The sequence below is a fragment of the Dermacentor albipictus genome, chromosome 2 (assembly GCF_038994185.2).
Source record: "Dermacentor albipictus isolate Rhodes 1998 colony chromosome 2, USDA_Dalb.pri_finalv2, whole genome shotgun sequence".
NCBI classification, from domain to species: domain Eukaryota; kingdom Metazoa; phylum Arthropoda; class Arachnida; order Ixodida; family Ixodidae; genus Dermacentor; species Dermacentor albipictus.
Genome location: NC_091822.1, coordinates 138,196,278 through 138,214,651, shown reverse-complemented (window position 1 = coordinate 138,214,651; position 18,374 = coordinate 138,196,278). Strand labels below are relative to the sequence as shown.

Here is an 18,374-nt window from a genome sequence, read left to right as displayed (position 1 = left end):
ATTATACCTGTTTTACGTGTCTTGTTCGCTATACCTTGTAACGGCTTCCTGCGCCTATTGTCAATCTGCTCTAGCAGCTTTTAGCCAGGAAGCCGTCCATGTGCTTCTGGGAAATAAAATTGAATTGAACTGAAAAAATGTTGTATAGCGGTCTTCGAAGCTCCCTATAGCGCTTCTAATCCTGATACGCGTTGTTGTTAGGGCTGGTATTCGCCTAGACAGCCTACCGACGCGTAGACAAATGGCTAAGTGTATTTTGTGTTGTAGCAAGGTGTTTCACGTGCTCGCCTTCTCTTACGCGCTTGTTATGTGGGATATCTTACCGCAGGTAGTTGGTTCCTGCGGAGATGCCGCTAACTGCTATCACTCGGGGGCTGCTTTAGTGCCCCTAACTCGTATTACTGGTAGCAGTTTCTAAGCACGTCTCTCGCGCCTACGTCGAAGCTTAGGAGGGCAGCACGTGTCACCGATAAAAAAGTTAGCGTGGGTCACGGATGGAAATTAAGGCCTTCTTATGTCAAGGACAGGTTATTTGACGTCATTTTCACAGTTATCCGCGGCGAAAGCTTGTGGCTTAACAAAGCCTTGTCAAGCTGTCTGCTGTGACGTGGTGAGTTAGACTTCGCCAGGATTACTCAAATGCGGGTAAGTGCCACCGGTCGATGATTGCACATTTTGAGATGCTTCCCAAGGGATTACGGCCGCTTTTGTTAATTTCCAAAGCCTACGTGTACTACGTACCCGCGAAAGCGACAATAGCTCTTTCAATCTCCCCTTCATGTAAATAGTCCGTTGTTGCGACAAGCGCTGGTACTTCCTGTGTTCCCCGTCACTGAAGCTTTCACACAAAACGATTTAGCATACGGCACCTGGGGAGTAATTAACTTCGTTCGCGGCTCCATATGAGCGCATCTTTCCTGGAAGGGAGAGCGCAGGTTATTGCACTCGGCACGCAGTGCTTCCTTGAAATTAGGCCTGATAGCGAGTGACAGTTGCAGGAAGACTCTGGAACTATTTTCGCGTCGTATACTTATTGCCAGTGTGGACTACATGAAGCTAGGGTGTAATTTTTTTGAAGTCGAACTAAGAGAAATGATCTGCTAGCGAAAATGCATTCCAGTTTTCTACGAGAAAGACACGTCGCAAAGATCACTAAGACGAAAAATTGTGCAGGAAAACGATCTCGTTTCGCGGAAAGTGAGAACAACATAAATTTTGCTGCTCTGAATTTTGACAGCGGTCGTTTGCCGACTCCCTTCAGTTGCTTCCCTTAAGACAGGATTATATGACTGGTTTCGGTTAGGTATGCATATATAGCTAGGGGTATATGTACTCCACGCGGGTTCATTCCATCTGTTAAAGTTAAAGTAAAAGCTTCTACCATACCGAAGAACCTGCCCCTTATGAAAACAGGTGTTTCGGGACAAAGGACAACTTGTGAAGACCGGGAAAGATACATTATTCAATTTACTTATTTTAATCATCATATGCATACTGCAGCCCTATATCGGTGCTACGGAAGGAGTTCGACATGTTCAGTTAACAGAAACAACGGCAAGAGGGATATAAGGCAAACCTAAACAAATAATAGCAGCAATTCATATGGACACGTTAAATAATGCAAACAAATAAAGTTCATGGGTTTACCACAGTGCGGAAAGTTATGCAGACGCAAGTACTTTGCCTGCACAACACATGCTAACAAATGGCGAGTATATGTTAATTACACAGATCCTACGCAGTGTTGTATCTGGGTAAGATTTGGGAGAATGGCAAGGGATTTTTTTAATCTAAACAGGTTTGTTCAAGTTACAACACTTGAAGTAATTACACGCTTGCTGCATTTAAACGTCATATATTAGGGTATTGGCAATATTGTGCTATTAGTTTGCCAGGCAAGTTTATGCAGAGATGCGCTACTTGACGTTACCATACCGAATGCCAAGTTGAGAAGGGTGAGTAGCGGTATATGTAGCCATATATTTTAATATTCTGAAGTCCCCTTGTTTGCACTTGATCTGCTGACACACAAACACACATGCAGTATCAGCCATACAATACACCGCAGATACACTATGGGAACAAGCCCAAAGAACGGATTCTTCACGAGTTTGGTCTGACACATAAATGGCCAGTCCTCGACCTTACTATGCTGCGCTATACCTAGGCGTTTCAGTGTTACAATTAGAACGAGGCGGTGGTCCCTGTGCAGCTCTGACATGCCCACCGGTTGAAAGGTTGTCTTGCCCAGCTGGCTGAATATATCAAACTCGTTCCCCTTTCAGTAATACGAGTAGTACATGGAATTCAAGATCTCTTTAAGAAGCTCCTAATCATTGTGTCAGCATTCCTGGAACAAAGTGTTGTCCTCTGGTATTTTCATAGTCGCACACTTGTTGGCGGCCATTCCGCAGAAGGTGATGGTAAGACAATTGAGAAATCTGATACGAAGGACCTTTATTGTGATCGTGGTTGGGAAGGACGCCTGCATAGTAGAGGAGCCAGATTTCACTGGCTACAAAATCGAAGACAGCTGGCTTCACCTTTGGATTTATGCGCTGGAGTTTGTCGTAGTATATCTGGGGCAACTATACGCTGCTTGGCGTAGACGCTCAAGAGCGGTTTGCGGTGTCCTAATTTCAGCAGAGGACATGCTGCGACACATCGAAATTTGTCCCAAATGATAGTCTTCTTGCGTAGAGTCAAGATGTTACTTGCCTGCATGAGATATATTATGACAGCGTCGAGATCTTCTGTGTCGTCCATTTTGTCGAAGTCAAACTAAACAAATCGTCCATGCATTTGTCAAGAGCATCAGTAACCTTAAGCACATCATTCCTTTAATGCCTCACTTCAGGCTCCTTCAGCATTCACTTCCTAAGCGAATGGTGTCTGCACCGGCCACCAGTGCAACTAACAATTCCGGGCATCAAAACGAAAGCTCGAACGCCATTGCAAGCTTTGAAGAAAGCAACATGGAGCACGTTCACCGAGTGCACAGATTCCGGAAACATGTCTACCAAGATGGTTCGGGTTGATGATTGCAGCAGCTAAGCTGCTGCAATCATCAACCCGGCAAAATCTGAATAATTCAAATAAAAAATTTCAGGTGTGACCGCATCGATGGGCTCTGATCTTGCGGCACTCCAAGTTGAACTTTATTTCAATTATAAGGAACCACCGTAACAATGGACAGCCTTTAGTGACTCCAAGGCAGCCCTTCAGTCAATACAAAGCCCAATGCGCCACAGACCCAATGAACGATGGGCCTCAGAAATTCAACAGATTCAACATCGCGGCCATGACAAGAGAAAGAACATAATCTTTCAATAACTTCCAGGACATCGCACCATCAGCGAGAATATCGGTGCCGGCGAAGGCGCCCGACCTGCACGTGAAAGTGGTCAACGTGTTTTGATTGCGCTTTCGCGAACAGACGATGCGCCTGGGCTGCGACTGATGTCCCGTGAATGTCCAGTGAATGTGGGACTCGAACGTTTTCACCATGTGGTATTTTCATTCGTTGTCCCGGGATATACGGATACATCGACTGCCTGGGTTACCACGACGTGAACAGACCATGGTTTACCCTGTGTGGCTAGGCGTTGCATTTACGAACTCATATGCTTTCCTTAATGGGAGCCCCACGTGCGACACACGCCGCAACGATGAGACACCCACACACAATATCTGTTTATACCCGTGATATAGTACACAGAGACAAGCGATGTGCAGAGTGGGCAATCGTCCACTATCAGAACAAAGAACTTTAGATCAGTGTTCCAAAAGAACATCTGCGCTGAAGGCGCTACTTGCGTTACTAAGGGTCATGCGGCCAACGGAAATGGCGATAGCCTTTAGGAACGCCGCTCCATACCGCTCAATAGTGCAAGTGTACGCGCTTTGTATGTGCTAGTCTCTCTTTCTCTCTCTCTATCTCTACCTCCCCCTTCCACTGTTCTTCTCTTTTTCTCCCCCTACTCCATCCCCCGTGCATGGTAGCCAACTGGAACTACATCTGGTTAACCTCCCCGCCTTACTATGCATCCTTTTCTCTCTCTTGATTAGCAGCAATGGCGTGTGTATAGTATCTTCAATGCAGACATCCACTTCTCATATCAGTGTTTGTTACTGGATCATGTAATGTAGAGTTGGGCTCACTGTTAAAGAGAACCATAAATGTGCGTTTCTCACTTTGCTAGTGGCCTAGCTGCAACAAGGTGCGGAAGCAATGTCAGCGCACAGCGCAGGTGTATCGAAAGAAGTCATAGCTGCCAACCACAAGTTAGTTGCTACAAACCTAGGCGGCTGTGCGCTTGCGAGGGCGTGAAACAAATTACGAAGAAACTACTCTGGGAGTTGTCTAAAAAGCCTAAGCATTGTGCCACCTGCTCATCTCCACACAGCCTGGTGTCATTATCAATGTTATGAAATTTGATCCGTCCAGCACAAATGACAGCGTTGCGGAAACACGAACTGCTGCCGACGGCAGCGTAAGGTGAATTGATGACGCAAGTAAACTACTGTAGGTGGCAGTGTTAGGCACGCTGATGACGGTCTGATCATTATGATCCATTATCGCTCCTTAGCGTCTTATTCATGTGCGTTGAACCATTATGAAAAGTGATCAACCGCACTCCGCTGGCCCCTGCATCTGGAGCGGGCGCGAAGACCGTATATTCAGAGCGATCTGTGGTGGTGACAGAAAGCGGCGACTGCTGACAGCCTCGTGAGTTCTGCGTTTGCGCCGCTGAGACCGCGTCGGAGAGAGACACATGGGCCCTCAATATCCTTTGCTTTTGGACTCTCACAATGCATAGTTGGCGATATTTTTGAATTTCAATGTGGACCCGTTCTGCAGGAGGAGTGGCATTGCTTTGCGAATGGAGAATGCCATACGTCGCCAAATACGCTCTCCCATCTGGGCGTTCGGGAGAGGAAGGTGAGCGAGTTCTCAGTGAGGAAAAGCGTCGCCGGAGTGGACAGCTTAGGTGAAAAAGTGTTGGAGGGCCACCATTTTGTTGGAGGAGGAGGAATGAACACGGTAAAAATAGTACTGAAGCAACGTTGATTGGTTCTAACGCTGCACAGACGCTGCGTATTGTGATGCGCCGACAGTGCTTATTATGTTGCGTCCAGCCTCACGAACGTTCGGCCCAAAGCAGACGCTATAAGAGCGTTGAAAGCAGTGAGATGTAATTGCATGAGTGCCTTGTTCTAAAGAATATTGTGACTCACACCCATTTCATTGACCAACGCCTCCGAGATGGATTTGGGGACTACACGTCGTGCTATCGAGATTACCGAGCAGCGTGTGTCACGTTTGGCATATAATAAAAGGTATAATTGGCAGATGGTACTCCCGTACCGCACGTAGAGAAAATTAGAATCCTAGGGTTACACCTGCAGGCAAACGGCCATAACGGAGAGACGGTGCGAATACTTCGTCGTTCGGTAGATGACACCATCCGACTCTTGCGTCGCATCACGAACAGACGCAATGGTATGCGTGAAGAGTGCGCGATCCGTCTCGTGCAGGCGTACGCGATAAGCCGCATAATGTATGTTGCCCCCTACCTGAGGTGGATCGGGTCCGAAAAAAACAAAGTCGAATGCATGATCCGAAAGGCTTTCAAGAGGGCGGTCGGCGTTCCACTCAACGCGAGCACCGACAAGTTTCTAGAGCTCGGAGTTCACAACTCTCTCAACGAGTTAATCGAGGCGCACGATATTGCGCAATACGAACGATTATCCAGGTGAAAGGCAGGTCGATGCATCCTCGAGTCGCTCAGCATCGCGTACCACACTCAGCATGGAGAAAAGATGGCGGTTCCCGCCTCTGTTCGCGACCGCCTGATCATCCCGCCGCTTCCCAAGAACATGCACCCGACGCACCACGCCGGGAGACGCAACAAACGAGCAAGCGACCTTGAGAAGAAGTTTGGTAACAGCAACGAGGCGGTGTACGTAGACGCGGCGCGATATGGAGGAGGGAGAAGCGCGCACGCGATAGCGGTTGTAGACCGCTCGGGTAGGTGCCTCGCGAGCGCCACGGTGACCACGGGACACACGGAAGCGGCCGAAGAAGCCGCGATAGCCCTAGCGCACGTCGCGGTGCCGAACGCTGCGATCGTGATCAGCGACTCGCAGGCGGCAATCCGCGGCTTCGCGCGCGGTCGTGTCTCGCGGGAAGCGGCCCGCATACTCCAAATTTCTGACGACGGCGACTCGTCATCGCCCTCGCAACCCCAAAATTCTACGGTCTTCCTCCTCTGGACCCCGGCACACACCGATGTTCCGCTAGCGGGAAACGAGGCGGCCCACGCCACGGCTCGAGGTCTCACACGCCGAGCCGCCGCTGATTATGTGGCCGCCTCCGCCCCCGAGAGCGGGGCATCGGATCTGCCGGATCGGGACACTACAACAGAAACACAGCAACAAGAAACACACTGGGCGTGGGGCGATCGCCTAACCACGTTCAGAGACCTCACCCAACACTACAGACTCGAAAGACGCAGATTCCCGCCACCACACGATAAACTGAACAGGAACGAGGCCGTGACGTTACGCTTGCTCCAGACACACACCTACCCTAGCCCCGCTATCTTACACCACTGCTATCCGCGTTTGTACCCAACAGACGCGTGTAAAACATGCGGACGCAGAGCAACGCTGCGACACATGCTCTGGGAGTGTACTGGCAACAACGGTAATCAAAGCAGCTCCGTTGGCGACGCGTCTGTAATCGCGGCTGTTGCCAGAGTAGAAGGCTCGAGCTCCGTTCTTCCCGACGCCGCCCCGGATGCGGGAGCCGCCGGGGACCTTCTCCGTAGGCGTCGCCGCCGCTGGGAGGCGGCTATCAGAAGTTCAGAGCTGGCAGACCAGCTCTGGGCCGTCCGGCAAGCCGAAGATGCCGCTCGAGTCCAAGAACTTCGAGCCGTCACCTGAGGCCACCACATCAAGAACTGCCGGACTATTCTTTACTAAAGTTTTTTCTTCTTCTATAACTGCAATTATCGCTGTGGGACAACCATCAGCCTATCCGGGAACTATCATGCAGTGAGATCGCGTCGGGCGCATAGTCTAGTGGTACAATGCTTCCTATACGCATAAGTGTAACAACAGGAGCTCCAGAAACTTTATATGTACGAATATTTAATACTTGCAGCAGATCCAAGCAGCTGGAATCTATATACAGTGAGCCCCTTTGTTTGACACACACACACACACACACACACACACACACACACACACACACACACACACACACACACACACACACACACACACACACACACACACACACACACACACACACACACACACACACACACGCGCGCGCGCACGCACGCACGCACGCACGCACGCACGCACATGCACACGCACGAACACGCACGCACGCGCACGCACAAGCGTGGGCGCACACAGATTATACCGACCTTTGTTTAAGCGCGTTTGCTGGTTACTAGCGACGACGACGGATGCTTTCAACGCATGATGGCTTCAGAGGCAGCATGTGCATACGTGCGTATAGTGCAATGGTAATCTTTTCTATCCGCAAACAGTGTTTACTTCATCATTATCGTGCAGCCACGGATGCGCGAAAGCGGGCTTTCAGGGCCATTGCTTACTTTCCCCCGCACGGCCGCCACCAGCGCTGCTGCGCATGTATTGCTGGATGGGTGGATGTTATGAGCGTCCCCTTCGGAACGGGGTGGTGGGTTGCGCCACCAAGCTCTTGCTATTATACTGCCTAATGTCCTACCTAGGTTAAACAAGAAAAGAACGGAAAAGTATGCCATGAACTCCAACAGCCAAATTTTCTAACCCCCTATTGCGAACATTGCTTTTGTACGTCTCCGACTTTTGTCGTTTCCCTACATTTCTTCCACCAATCTTCCAATCAGCTCGTACTAATCTGTATTTCGGACATGTTTGCTTTTCCCCTGCTCTCGCTGAACCCAAGGGCTTCAAGGAGGCCAGTGGTGCCTAAATCGACCGCTGGGCTGATGTCTTCACATTCTAATAAAACATGCTTCATCGTTTCCGCAGCAAGCACATGCTTATTCTTCCTTCTTATATCTCGCTTTATCGTTGCGTGTTCCAAAGCTTCTCGATCTCTCTTCGAAAAGTTATGAGCTTCCCTTTCAGTTATCATAAATTGTTCCTTTCCCGATTTCGTTGTTTCCTTTTAAGTAGTTATTATAGGCAGATTTCTTTTCTATTGCCGCCACCCATGAGATTATTTCAGCCTGTCTCAGTTCCCGCTTGACGTTCTTTGTTGCTGCGTTGCCCACACTGCAGGCCACATACTTGCTGGTAAGCTTCCTAGTTCTTTGCTGCAGATTTCTTTGGAAGCCAGAGCCACCTGGCGGATGGTGCTGTAAGAAACCGAGCAACGGTGACACTCGTCTCCTGCTCTATGACTTGTTCCGCACATCTCTCACAATCTCAAAAACATGGTGATATTCGCAAAAAAAACTAGCTTTGCATTTAATATAGTAACCTGGCAGCGCGATATCAGTTTGGTTCTCTAAATGAAGGCATCATATACCGGGGAAAGCCGATGGGGAATGCTTCATGGATAAAGAACAATTAGCATGACATTTAGGGGATGCGTAGAGACTTCTATATTGGCTACCTGTATAATTTCATAAAGGTGCAGCAAGACATCTCCCTCTATCTGCGTCTGTGGGCATTCTCTCATTCATTTCTCCTGCCACGGCGAATATTCTTGCCAAACAAGAGAGCTCACATACTCGTACTGTCATGAAAAACTGTATTTTGCCTCCGCTATTCTGCTTCTCGATTTTGGGTTGGAAATATGTGTTGCGCTGTATTGCGTCACCGACATCCACTCGATATCCGTGAGATGGCCCTTCAGCTCACTAGGTGAGTGCGCGTTGCCTGGGTTCGGAATGCGGTCTCGCCCCGTATGAATGAGTAAGGTGATCTTTTATTTTCTCACAGACGAGTTACATTACTTCTTGCTTGAAAGGCTAACCTCGCGCCCAGCAGCTGTAACAGCGGGGCTTTGACCGGGGGAGAGTCTGCTCCATGTTGGTAGGCGACAAGGTTAACCTCGTATCCGCTAATGCAGCGCGGTACACTGACCTCCAGGTTAGGGCGCCCAGGGAAAGTGCAGTTCGGCAACAGAGGGCAATGGCCGGGCACTTTTACGAGTGGGCGCACTTACGCACTCCCTGTAAAAAAGTCGCAAAGGAAAGGCGCTTTGATATTTCTTTTATCTTGATCTTCTGTACGAGCGACGTATGTCTCTCTCTTTTTTTCGTGTGCTATTATAACTTGCCATAGCTTTCTGCCGTCTCGCTTTCTTTGGCTTTCAGCCACCGCGGAATAGTACGTCACTTTCATGCTTTTAGATCTCCCAGTCTTTCGAATGGGCTTACCTCATTCACCATCCTGGCAGTTAAGCATCGACGCGGCTGGCGATAAGGCACCTGGAGAACTCCGTAGAGAGAACGGTTAGGTTATGCAAAGCCGTAAAGCAAAACACCACAAATTGGGGAGTTTCCTTCCAAAGAACTTCCAAATTTGATAACTATAGTACATAAATATATGCATACATATACCTTTTCGTCCCATTCAGTAAGCACAGGGAGCGGGATGAGCTTGGACCCATGGCGGCTCCATGCGCTGGCGGCGGCACGAATGGGATGGCATGTGGCGGCCGGGCCGGGCTCAGCAGGCGCTGCGGCCAGCTACGCTGATTTTGTATACTCCGTCGTTTTCTGTCTCTGTTTCGCGTTGCCGAAATACCAAGCGAAACAAATCTCATAAAGCATGTTGCGTTTTTTGAGTGCACGAACACTCACCGATCATGACTGAAGCTGGCTATGCCATTAACTTCAATCGTTTGTCATCGGGGCCTCACCCGATGGAGCGGCGGAAAGACTGCATATGCGGCGCCTGCAGGCAACAGTACGTACAGTGTTCAGCAAATGAAACGCGATAATCCGAGCGCATGGTCGCCGGCGCCCTTTGCACCGATTGTAAGAACTCAGGATACCGAGCTGATGCATCGTGGTATACGGTGACGGTGGGAATATTTGTGACGCATACTGACTGCATATGAGCCCTCGGCGGTTACGTAGAGCTCACCTTTGGCACTAAAAAAAAAAGAAACGACGATGGTAGCCCCACGTTCCGAGTATTGCGTTTCAATTAGTGAGTACTGTACACTTCCGACGCTCCTTTGATGTGGTCTAGTAGTTCTAACATTAATAATGGAGCCGTTCATAAGCAAGAGTTTTGTGTCCCATGTAAATTGCATGTCTATGCCTCCGCAGCTGTAACGGTTCCGGAGCTTAGGCTACGAAGACGAACGCTCTGATTTCTCGTCACCGGTTCTCCGTCTTATTAGTGCATCAGTGTTGATATTAGGGTATATTTTACTTCCTCGCGCTTCAAGGACGATAGGAACGACGAAGCATTGCAAAGCTGAAATAACTGAATCGAACAGAGAACGGGAAATTACTGACACATGTGTGATCGGCGAAGCAGCTCAAAAAACGAGAAGGGAGACTTACGTCTCCTCTTTTCTATCCATAATTTGAGGGCGCCGCTTTTGGGCGTTTGGCGTCGGCATCGACCTAACCGAGCGAACGAGCACAGCAGAGGATGAAGGAGCGAACGCGTAGCGCGGCAGGGCGTGAAAGACGGCAATAGCGAAGAGAGCGTGAGGAGGAAAGCGGAGGAGGAGAGTTTAGCGGAACTATGAGGCGAAAAGCAGAGAAAGAGGGTATGGGGAAAGCGTGTGATGAAAGTGCCGCACAAGACAGGCTATACGGCGACTACCGCTACCACAGGGGGCCGCTGTTACCCACATTGTCTGTTCACCGATGACACGCGGAGAACGCATCCGCCGATACCACATAAGGAAACAACGCACTGCATCAGCGGAGGTCTGTCTGCGGAGGCTGCTGTGAGTCGCACCCACTCGTCACCCACGTGGCGCCTGTCGCGATATCCCGATTGGCGAGGTAGTTGCGCCACACTTTGCTGCGTTTGCCGTTTGCCTCAGAAGACGACAGATTGTGCGAGTAATTCAATATATGGCGAAATGAAAACACGTATATGTTTCGCATTAGGGAGTATCATAATCGTCGGCTAGTTTTTTTGCTTCACAAACTTACGGTACAAACTGCAACGAACCCCAGGGCGGTACATCTCTTTCACAGCGTCTTCGTAGCATTCTACTACGAGTAAAAGAACGGGGAATGAGAGCCGACCCCGAAAGGCGGGATAACACAGCGTCTCACAGCGTTAGCTGCCAGGAGGCGAGAAGGGTGCAAACTGACACGCTTCCGCTCGTGACGCAGGAACGTGAGTCATTAAATCCTAGTGGCCGAATTGAACTTAGAACGCACACAAGTGCTCCACGTCGTATTATGTGGGATTCGACGTATGCTTGCTACTCGTACGAGTCAAAGAAGTGCCACACAGTCGAGCGCCTTTACAACAACATGCTTGTCGTGGAAATACTTCGTTATACAGGCCACCTTATTGTAAACGTCGTGCAGCGCACAGCGTTGGTTGTAGAGGCGCGCGACTGTAGTTGGCGTCGGTATGAGAGAAGGATGCGTACAGGCTTGAACGTCACGCTGCCACCATAGAGAAAGGGAATTTTCTCTATGCTGCCACGTCTGCGGCGACAGAGGTTACAATCACCAGTAGCACGCGACAGCCACGCTGCTATTGGAGCCAAGGATTACGCATGCAAGTTAACATGTTGTCGCTCATAACCACAGCAATCCCTCTGGAAAGCTTTCTAGTCTTCTGACATATACTTTGCTGTTAAAACCGCTAAAAGAAAATTAGAATAGTATTCTTGAACTGCTTCGGTAGCAGCGAAAGTCTTTTAGCTCAATATCTCCCGTGGAAAGCCTTTAAAGAGCAAAAACGCTATGTTGATAGTGTTATTTGACAAGAACGGGCGTTTCGAGGGCCGAAAGAACCCACAACGTCGATTCCGACCTTAATTTGCGAGAAAACTTGCATTACGCCAATGTCTCCTTGCCGGTGTCATGTTATTGTGATGCTTGGGATGACGCAAGTGGACCTCAAAAAAGGTTCATTCAGGAGCGGCCGATGGCCGTTGGCCCCTGGGGCACATACCAGGGGGCACGCACCCAGCGGCCCCATGAATACATACCGACTGGCACGTATTTTACACTCGTTTCATACACCGTCGGTGAATATTTTTCCGCTCATCCTCTATTTACATGATTAGGTACGTGGCAATGTTAATGTGCGCAGCAAAATATTATGTCTAATATTAGTGCAGGAACTCGACGTCTTTGCTTACCGCGTAAACTCTGTTGGTGGGGTTTATTTGCATCGCAATTTGCACAAGTTTTTCTGCTTTGTTTTGACACGTGTACTCGTTTACCTTTCTCGGCTGACTGCTTTTAGCCGTCTAACAAATTTTATTGCTCAGCGCAGGACGCGCCCGCATGTATCGAAAATTTCTCGAATGTTACCGATGGCTGTATACGCTGTCTGTTGCCACCGAACCTTGTGTAATGTGACTGTATGCGCGATGGGAATTGTGTATTACTTTCTGCAAGACACCCGGAAGGACACATTTCAGAAGTCCAGAAGATGTAATATGAAATATTGGAGAATTGAGGGTCCACGAAAAGATTGAGCATAAGAAAATGGAAACATATGATGCGTTAGATAGCGGCATTATTTGATAGTTTTATTAGTGTACTGCTTAAAAAAAGCAGAAGACGCAGTATAAAAATTCAGTATACCAGTTGAGCTACCACAGCGCCGTTAAGAGCATCACACGCTTAGTGCGAAAACGTCCACCGGCGGCCGCTTGGTTTTTCATTCACTTTCGTTTCCAATCATCCGTCATTGATGTAGTTCAGCCAATAACTGCAGATAATTTCCCCTATGCTGTCCTTGGTGTAATTGTTTGTTGACTTCTTATAATATGACTAATAAAAATCGGGCCTCCTCGGTTTTCTTTTTTCTCGTTCATATATAGACAAACACAATCTTGAGTAACCACACTATATATGCAACACAAATTATGCGGTACTTTCTGGAAGGCACGCGGGCACGAGAGATTATGTAGGCTATAACCTTCGACGAGTCACGTAAAAAAGCCGACACACTTGAACCGCAGATCAGATTTCGACGACCCGCCGTGGTTGCTTCGTGACTATGGTGTTCGGAAGCTAAGCACGAGGTCGCGGGATCGAATCCCGGCCATGGCGGCCTCGTTTTGATTTGAGCGAAATGCGAAAGCACCCGTGTGCTTAGTTTTAGGTGTAACTTACATACCCCAGGTGGTCCAAGTATCCGCAGGCTCCCACTATACGGCGTGCCTCATAATCAGATCACGGTTCTGGCACGTAAAAATGCATAATATTATTTTTAATTTTCAGATTTTGACGATCAAGGAGGGTGCTCGCCGTTCCTCTTGTGATGAGAGCAATTTGTTTGGTGGGCACGGGTTTGCCCAATAAGCGCTTAGTTCCGTGATTTCCACTGTACCACTGCGGTTGTTCGCCGTTACTACAACGTGACAATATAAACATAGAAGCATCTATTTATACAAGAGAACCTCCATCAATGAGCAAATATAGAGGGGAGTCCTCTATATAAACGTTTAAATTGAACTCAGATGTCATGCATGTTTTTTTATTTATTTACGAATACTGTTGGCCTGTCGGCCGTTACAGGGTGGGTCAAAGCAGCGCTTGGACAATCAGTACAATACATGGTATTACAATTATACATATAGCAAAAAAACAAACAAAAAAACCAAGTTAGTAGCAGTATTTCGGCAATTAGTACAGTACATGAAGGCAGTACATGAATAGTGTTTTAATAGGAGAACATAAGTGAACAAAGAAGATACATAAGCGAAATATAATACATATACTCCGATAAATATGACTATAAATGCAGTGTTAATAAACGAGGTCATACACTCTCCCCTCCCAAAGAAAAAAAAAGAAAAAAAAACACGAATACGTGCGTGCTTCTTTCAATGTTGCCTTAAGTTTTTCTCGAATTCTTCCGCACTGATGCTTTCTCGCGTTAACACCGGTAACTCATTCCATTATTTAATGGTTCTTGGGAAGAAGGAAAATGCGTAGGCGTTAATGTGTATCTGAGGTATTTGAAAAGTATTATATTTGCTTTTCCGTAGTGTGCTACCTTGTCGTGCTATCAAATACTGTTCGCTATTAATGTTGAATGTGTTTTTAGTGAGAAGAAAAATGAACTTTAACCTAGCTATGCGCCTGCGTTCAGCGAGCGTAGGCAAGTGCAGCAATCCGAGCATTTCGGAGACTGGATCTGTGCGAGAATAACGCGATAGGATAAACCTTGCTGCTCGACGTTGAACGCTTTCCAGTCTCTCAATTAGCCCTGACTGATAAGGGTTCCAGATTATGCTGGCATATTCTAACGTGGGTCGAACGTACGTTAAATAAGCTGTTAGTTTTACTGACTGTAAGGCTAACTGCAATTTCCGTCGTAAGAACCAAAGCTTCCTTTCCGCAGTTTGGCATATTTTTGTAACATGGTTGGACCAGCTTAAATTCGCGGATATATGTATGCCTAAGTATTTCACCACGTCAACCATGGAAAGCACCGAAGAATTCACCGTGTAATTAAAATCAAAAATATGATTTATTTTATTCGTTATGCACAATACAACAGTTTTACTCTCATTTATTTTCATTTTCCATTTGTCACACCATTTTTCTATAGCCCTAAGAGCGTCACTGAGTAATTTCTGATCTTCTGTGCTATCTGATCTTCTGATTTCTTTGTATAGTAAGCAATCGTCGGTGAAAAGTCGCACCATGATACCTTCGTCAATTGCTGAGGAAATGTCATTAATATATACTAAAAATAGTACAGGGCCTAACACAGACCCCTGAGGGACACCAGACGTTACGTTCAACGGCTTTGATTTAGTGTGTTCCACTTCTACGTATTGGGTTCTGCCCCGGAGGTACGCGGTTATCCATTTTACTATTTTCGCGTTTATTCCCATATTAGTCAGTTTCACAATCAATTCTGCATGTACCACTCTGTCAAATGCTTTCGACAGATCAAGACATATGGCATCTATCTGTTTCCTATTGTTTAATGCACTGGCAAAGTCATGGATTGTTCCAAGAAGCTGTGTTGTTGTGGAAAGGCGCTGTCGGAATCCGCGTTGGTTGGGAAAAAATGAGTTCGCATTTTCGATGTACGTGTAAATTGACTTGGCTACAACATGTTCTAAGAGCTTGCAGCAAACGCAGGTCAGCGATATTGGACGATAATTTTCAACTATCTGTATCTCCAGATTTGTGCACCGGTATAACCTTTGCCGTAAGCCAGTCATCAGGGACTTGGCCTTCCGCAAGTGACACGTCAAACATAATTTTTAAGTAATGCGCAACCCATTCCGCATACCTGCGCAGAAATGCGTTGGGTATGTGATCCGGGCCTACCGATTTTTTGACGTCAATGTTTAGTAGAAGCACTTCAATTCCATCATACGAGACTTCAACGTCTGACATCTCTTCCGAGCGAAGCGATGGGGAGAGTATGGATTCAGTACTGGATTCTGATGGAGCAGAAAACACCGACTGGAAGAACTCATTCTAAGAAGAAGCAATGACTCCAGGATCAGTAACTACAGTGTTATCAATTACAATGCTATGCGACTCGTTGTCCTTTTTCGACATGTGACGCCAAAATTTATCGGGAGACGACCTCATGAAATCTGTCAATGTTTCTTTGTAATATTTACTTTTGGCTTCAGTAATCATGGAACGGAGTTGTGCAGACAACTCAGTTATTTTTGCGTGGTCTTTGGTTACTTTCCGTCTCTGGCGGCTTATTCTACGTTTTAGTTGGATGATTTCCCTGTTGATCCAAGGGTTCCGTTTAGTTTTCTTTCTTTTACGAATCGGCAGAAATTTGCTAATACAATGGAAAATAATATCCTTGAACGACAGCCACATGGTGTTGATATCAGTTTGAGAATCAAAATTGTCCAGTGCAAATGACAAGTAGTCAATGATACTTGTGTCATCAGCTTCCGAAAAATTTGGAACAAATGTAACTGCCTCTTTATATTTTGACTTTGTCTCGTTATGTGGTATCTGAACGAAGACAACTTTATGGTCTGAGATACCCTCCTCAACCGACACTTCAAACTGGTCAAAGCGCCCGTCAAGAAATACCAGATCCAGGATAGATGGGCATTCCCCTGAGTTTCGCGTACTTTGACGAACAATTTGTGAAAGGTCATAAGTGAATGCAATGTCAAGGAGCAAATCGCAGTGTGCCTGTTCCCGCAATTCTGATGCGAATGTATCCCAGTTAATTGCAGGTAAATTGAAGTCCCCAATTAGGAGTAGTTGGCAGTGGCGCTTTTTGTTTGCTTCTAAGTAACTCTGTATCGACTCTAAGAATGAAAGAGGCGAGTTTGGGGGTCGGTAAATTGTACCCAGAAGGACTCGTGACGTTCCGATATTCATTTCACACCAAAGACTTTCGTGTTCTGGGATACCATTTGGTGTTTTGAAGTCAATATTTTCTTTCATTATTATTGCAACGCCGCCTCCTCGAGACTGTCGATCCCGACGTACTATCTTGTATCCGGGAGGTATTATTTCATTATCTTGAATTTCTGAACGCAACCATGTCTCTGTGATCGTAACAACGTCCGGATCATAATTCACTAAAATGTACTCTAAGCCTGCAGTCTTATTCACGATACTTTTAGCGTTAAAGTTAACTAGACGAAATTCATGATGCCCTCTTTGTTTCGGTCAGTCCTCGCTTACAGCTGATAGAGTACTCTTGTTACGCCTGAGCTTGTCTCGGCGGTTTTTTTCGTCGTCCCAACTGTGCATATCACCATCGATGAACATTTTATCATAGTCAAGACGCACGCGCTGTCCTTGTTTTCGTTCATCCTGCGCAGAATTCCAAAGAAGCTTGCATTTGGTAACTGTTTCCTTGCTGTAGTTATCAGCAATGGATATGCCAGTTCCCTTTAGTTTTTTACAGTTTTTGTAAACTTTTGACTTTTCTCTGGAATCGTACAGCTTTAGAATAACAGGTCGTGGCTGTTTGCTCTGCCGTTTCCCGATCCTATGTATTCGTTCAACTGTGTGCAGAGATACGTTCAGCTGTTTGTCAAATAAATCGGTAAGCACTTTTGTAGATAGTTTTCTGTTGTTTCTTTTTCGCCCTCCGGAATTCCAAAAACCATGAGGTTATTTCGTCTGCTTCTGTCTTCCAAAGACACCAGCCTATCATGCAGCGTTTTTACAGACGCGTTCAGGGTTTTGTTTGTCTTAGTTAACTCAGCTATCACTTTGGCTTGTTCCCTGACAGCCTGCACTGTCTTCTCAACTTGTTTTATTCTCTCGCTCAAGGCGGCTAAATCCGTTTTGATCGCTTGTTGCCCGTCAAGCAATTCTTTCAAGAGCGTTGTTGTGTTCGGACCTGGATTCGTCTCAATGTCACCAGATAACAACAGACACAGAGAAGCGAATGAGAAATAAAGCAGTTTCGGGCACGGCAGCACTACAATGAAGCGATTATCATTCTTGTAACCATAATACGAATAGAAACCAACCTGTTCAAGGAACAGAAGATGAGTTACAGGTGGCATGGCTTCTGCGGTGCCACCGTGCCCACTGACGCAGGCTGCTGAATCCGCTGCCTTTATAGGACAGGACGAAGTTCCCGTGATGCTTCCATAGTATCTGGTGCCGAGGTTGTCGCTGACAGGCACTTCCCAGTCGAAGACGGCCATATCAGGAACGGATCCAACGATGCACGTGTTGTATGCATTCTCATGGCAAGATGCGCAGATCGACAGCACCTGTTCAAGGAACAGAAGACGAGTTACAGGTGACATGGCTTCTGCGGTGCCACCGTGCCCACTGACGCAGGGTGCTGAATCCGCTGTATTTATAGGACAGGACGAAGTTCCCGTGATGCTTCCATAGTATCTGGTGCCGAGGGTGTCGCTGACAGGCACTTCCCAGTCGAAGACGGCCATATCAGGAACGGATCCAACGATGCACGTGTTGTATGCATTCTCATGGCAAGATGCGCAGATCAACAGCACCTGTTCATTATTCTTGCAAAATCTTTTAAAACAGCTAATATTAAGCAGCATGAAAAAATCAAAATGAAGCAATGTACACCATGTGGAAATGAAATTAATATGAACCGATATGACTTGTCCATGTAGACAAACACAACTAAGCTAGGTCTCAGAAATACGTAAAAGTGTAAAAGCAGATAAGAGTAGGAAAATTCAGGTTGCATGTTTAAATGTGTGGCAATGATAATTTAGCACTCTTTCT

General features: G+C 47.0%; 1 protein-coding gene across 4 annotated transcripts in view; it reads right to left on the bottom strand.

Moving 5' to 3' along the window:
- The window catches only part of LOC135917739 (melanopsin-A-like), a 73,533-nt gene extending 55,411 nt beyond the window's left edge, over positions 1 to 18,122 (bottom strand). The window contains exons 1-2 of one of the 4 annotated variants that reach the window (XR_011511849.1): positions 17,636 to 18,122; positions 13,414 to 13,551 (exon numbers count right to left, since the gene is read on the bottom strand). The gene's annotated coding sequence lies outside the window, so the exon portion shown is untranslated. Of the gene's footprint in view, positions 1 to 9,593; positions 9,649 to 13,413; positions 13,552 to 17,635 lie in introns of those variants that run through there. The other 3 variants (XR_011511850.1, XM_065451313.2, XM_070533063.1) reach the window with 3 other exon arrangements.
- Between the last annotated feature and the right edge of the window lie 252 nt (positions 18,123 to 18,374).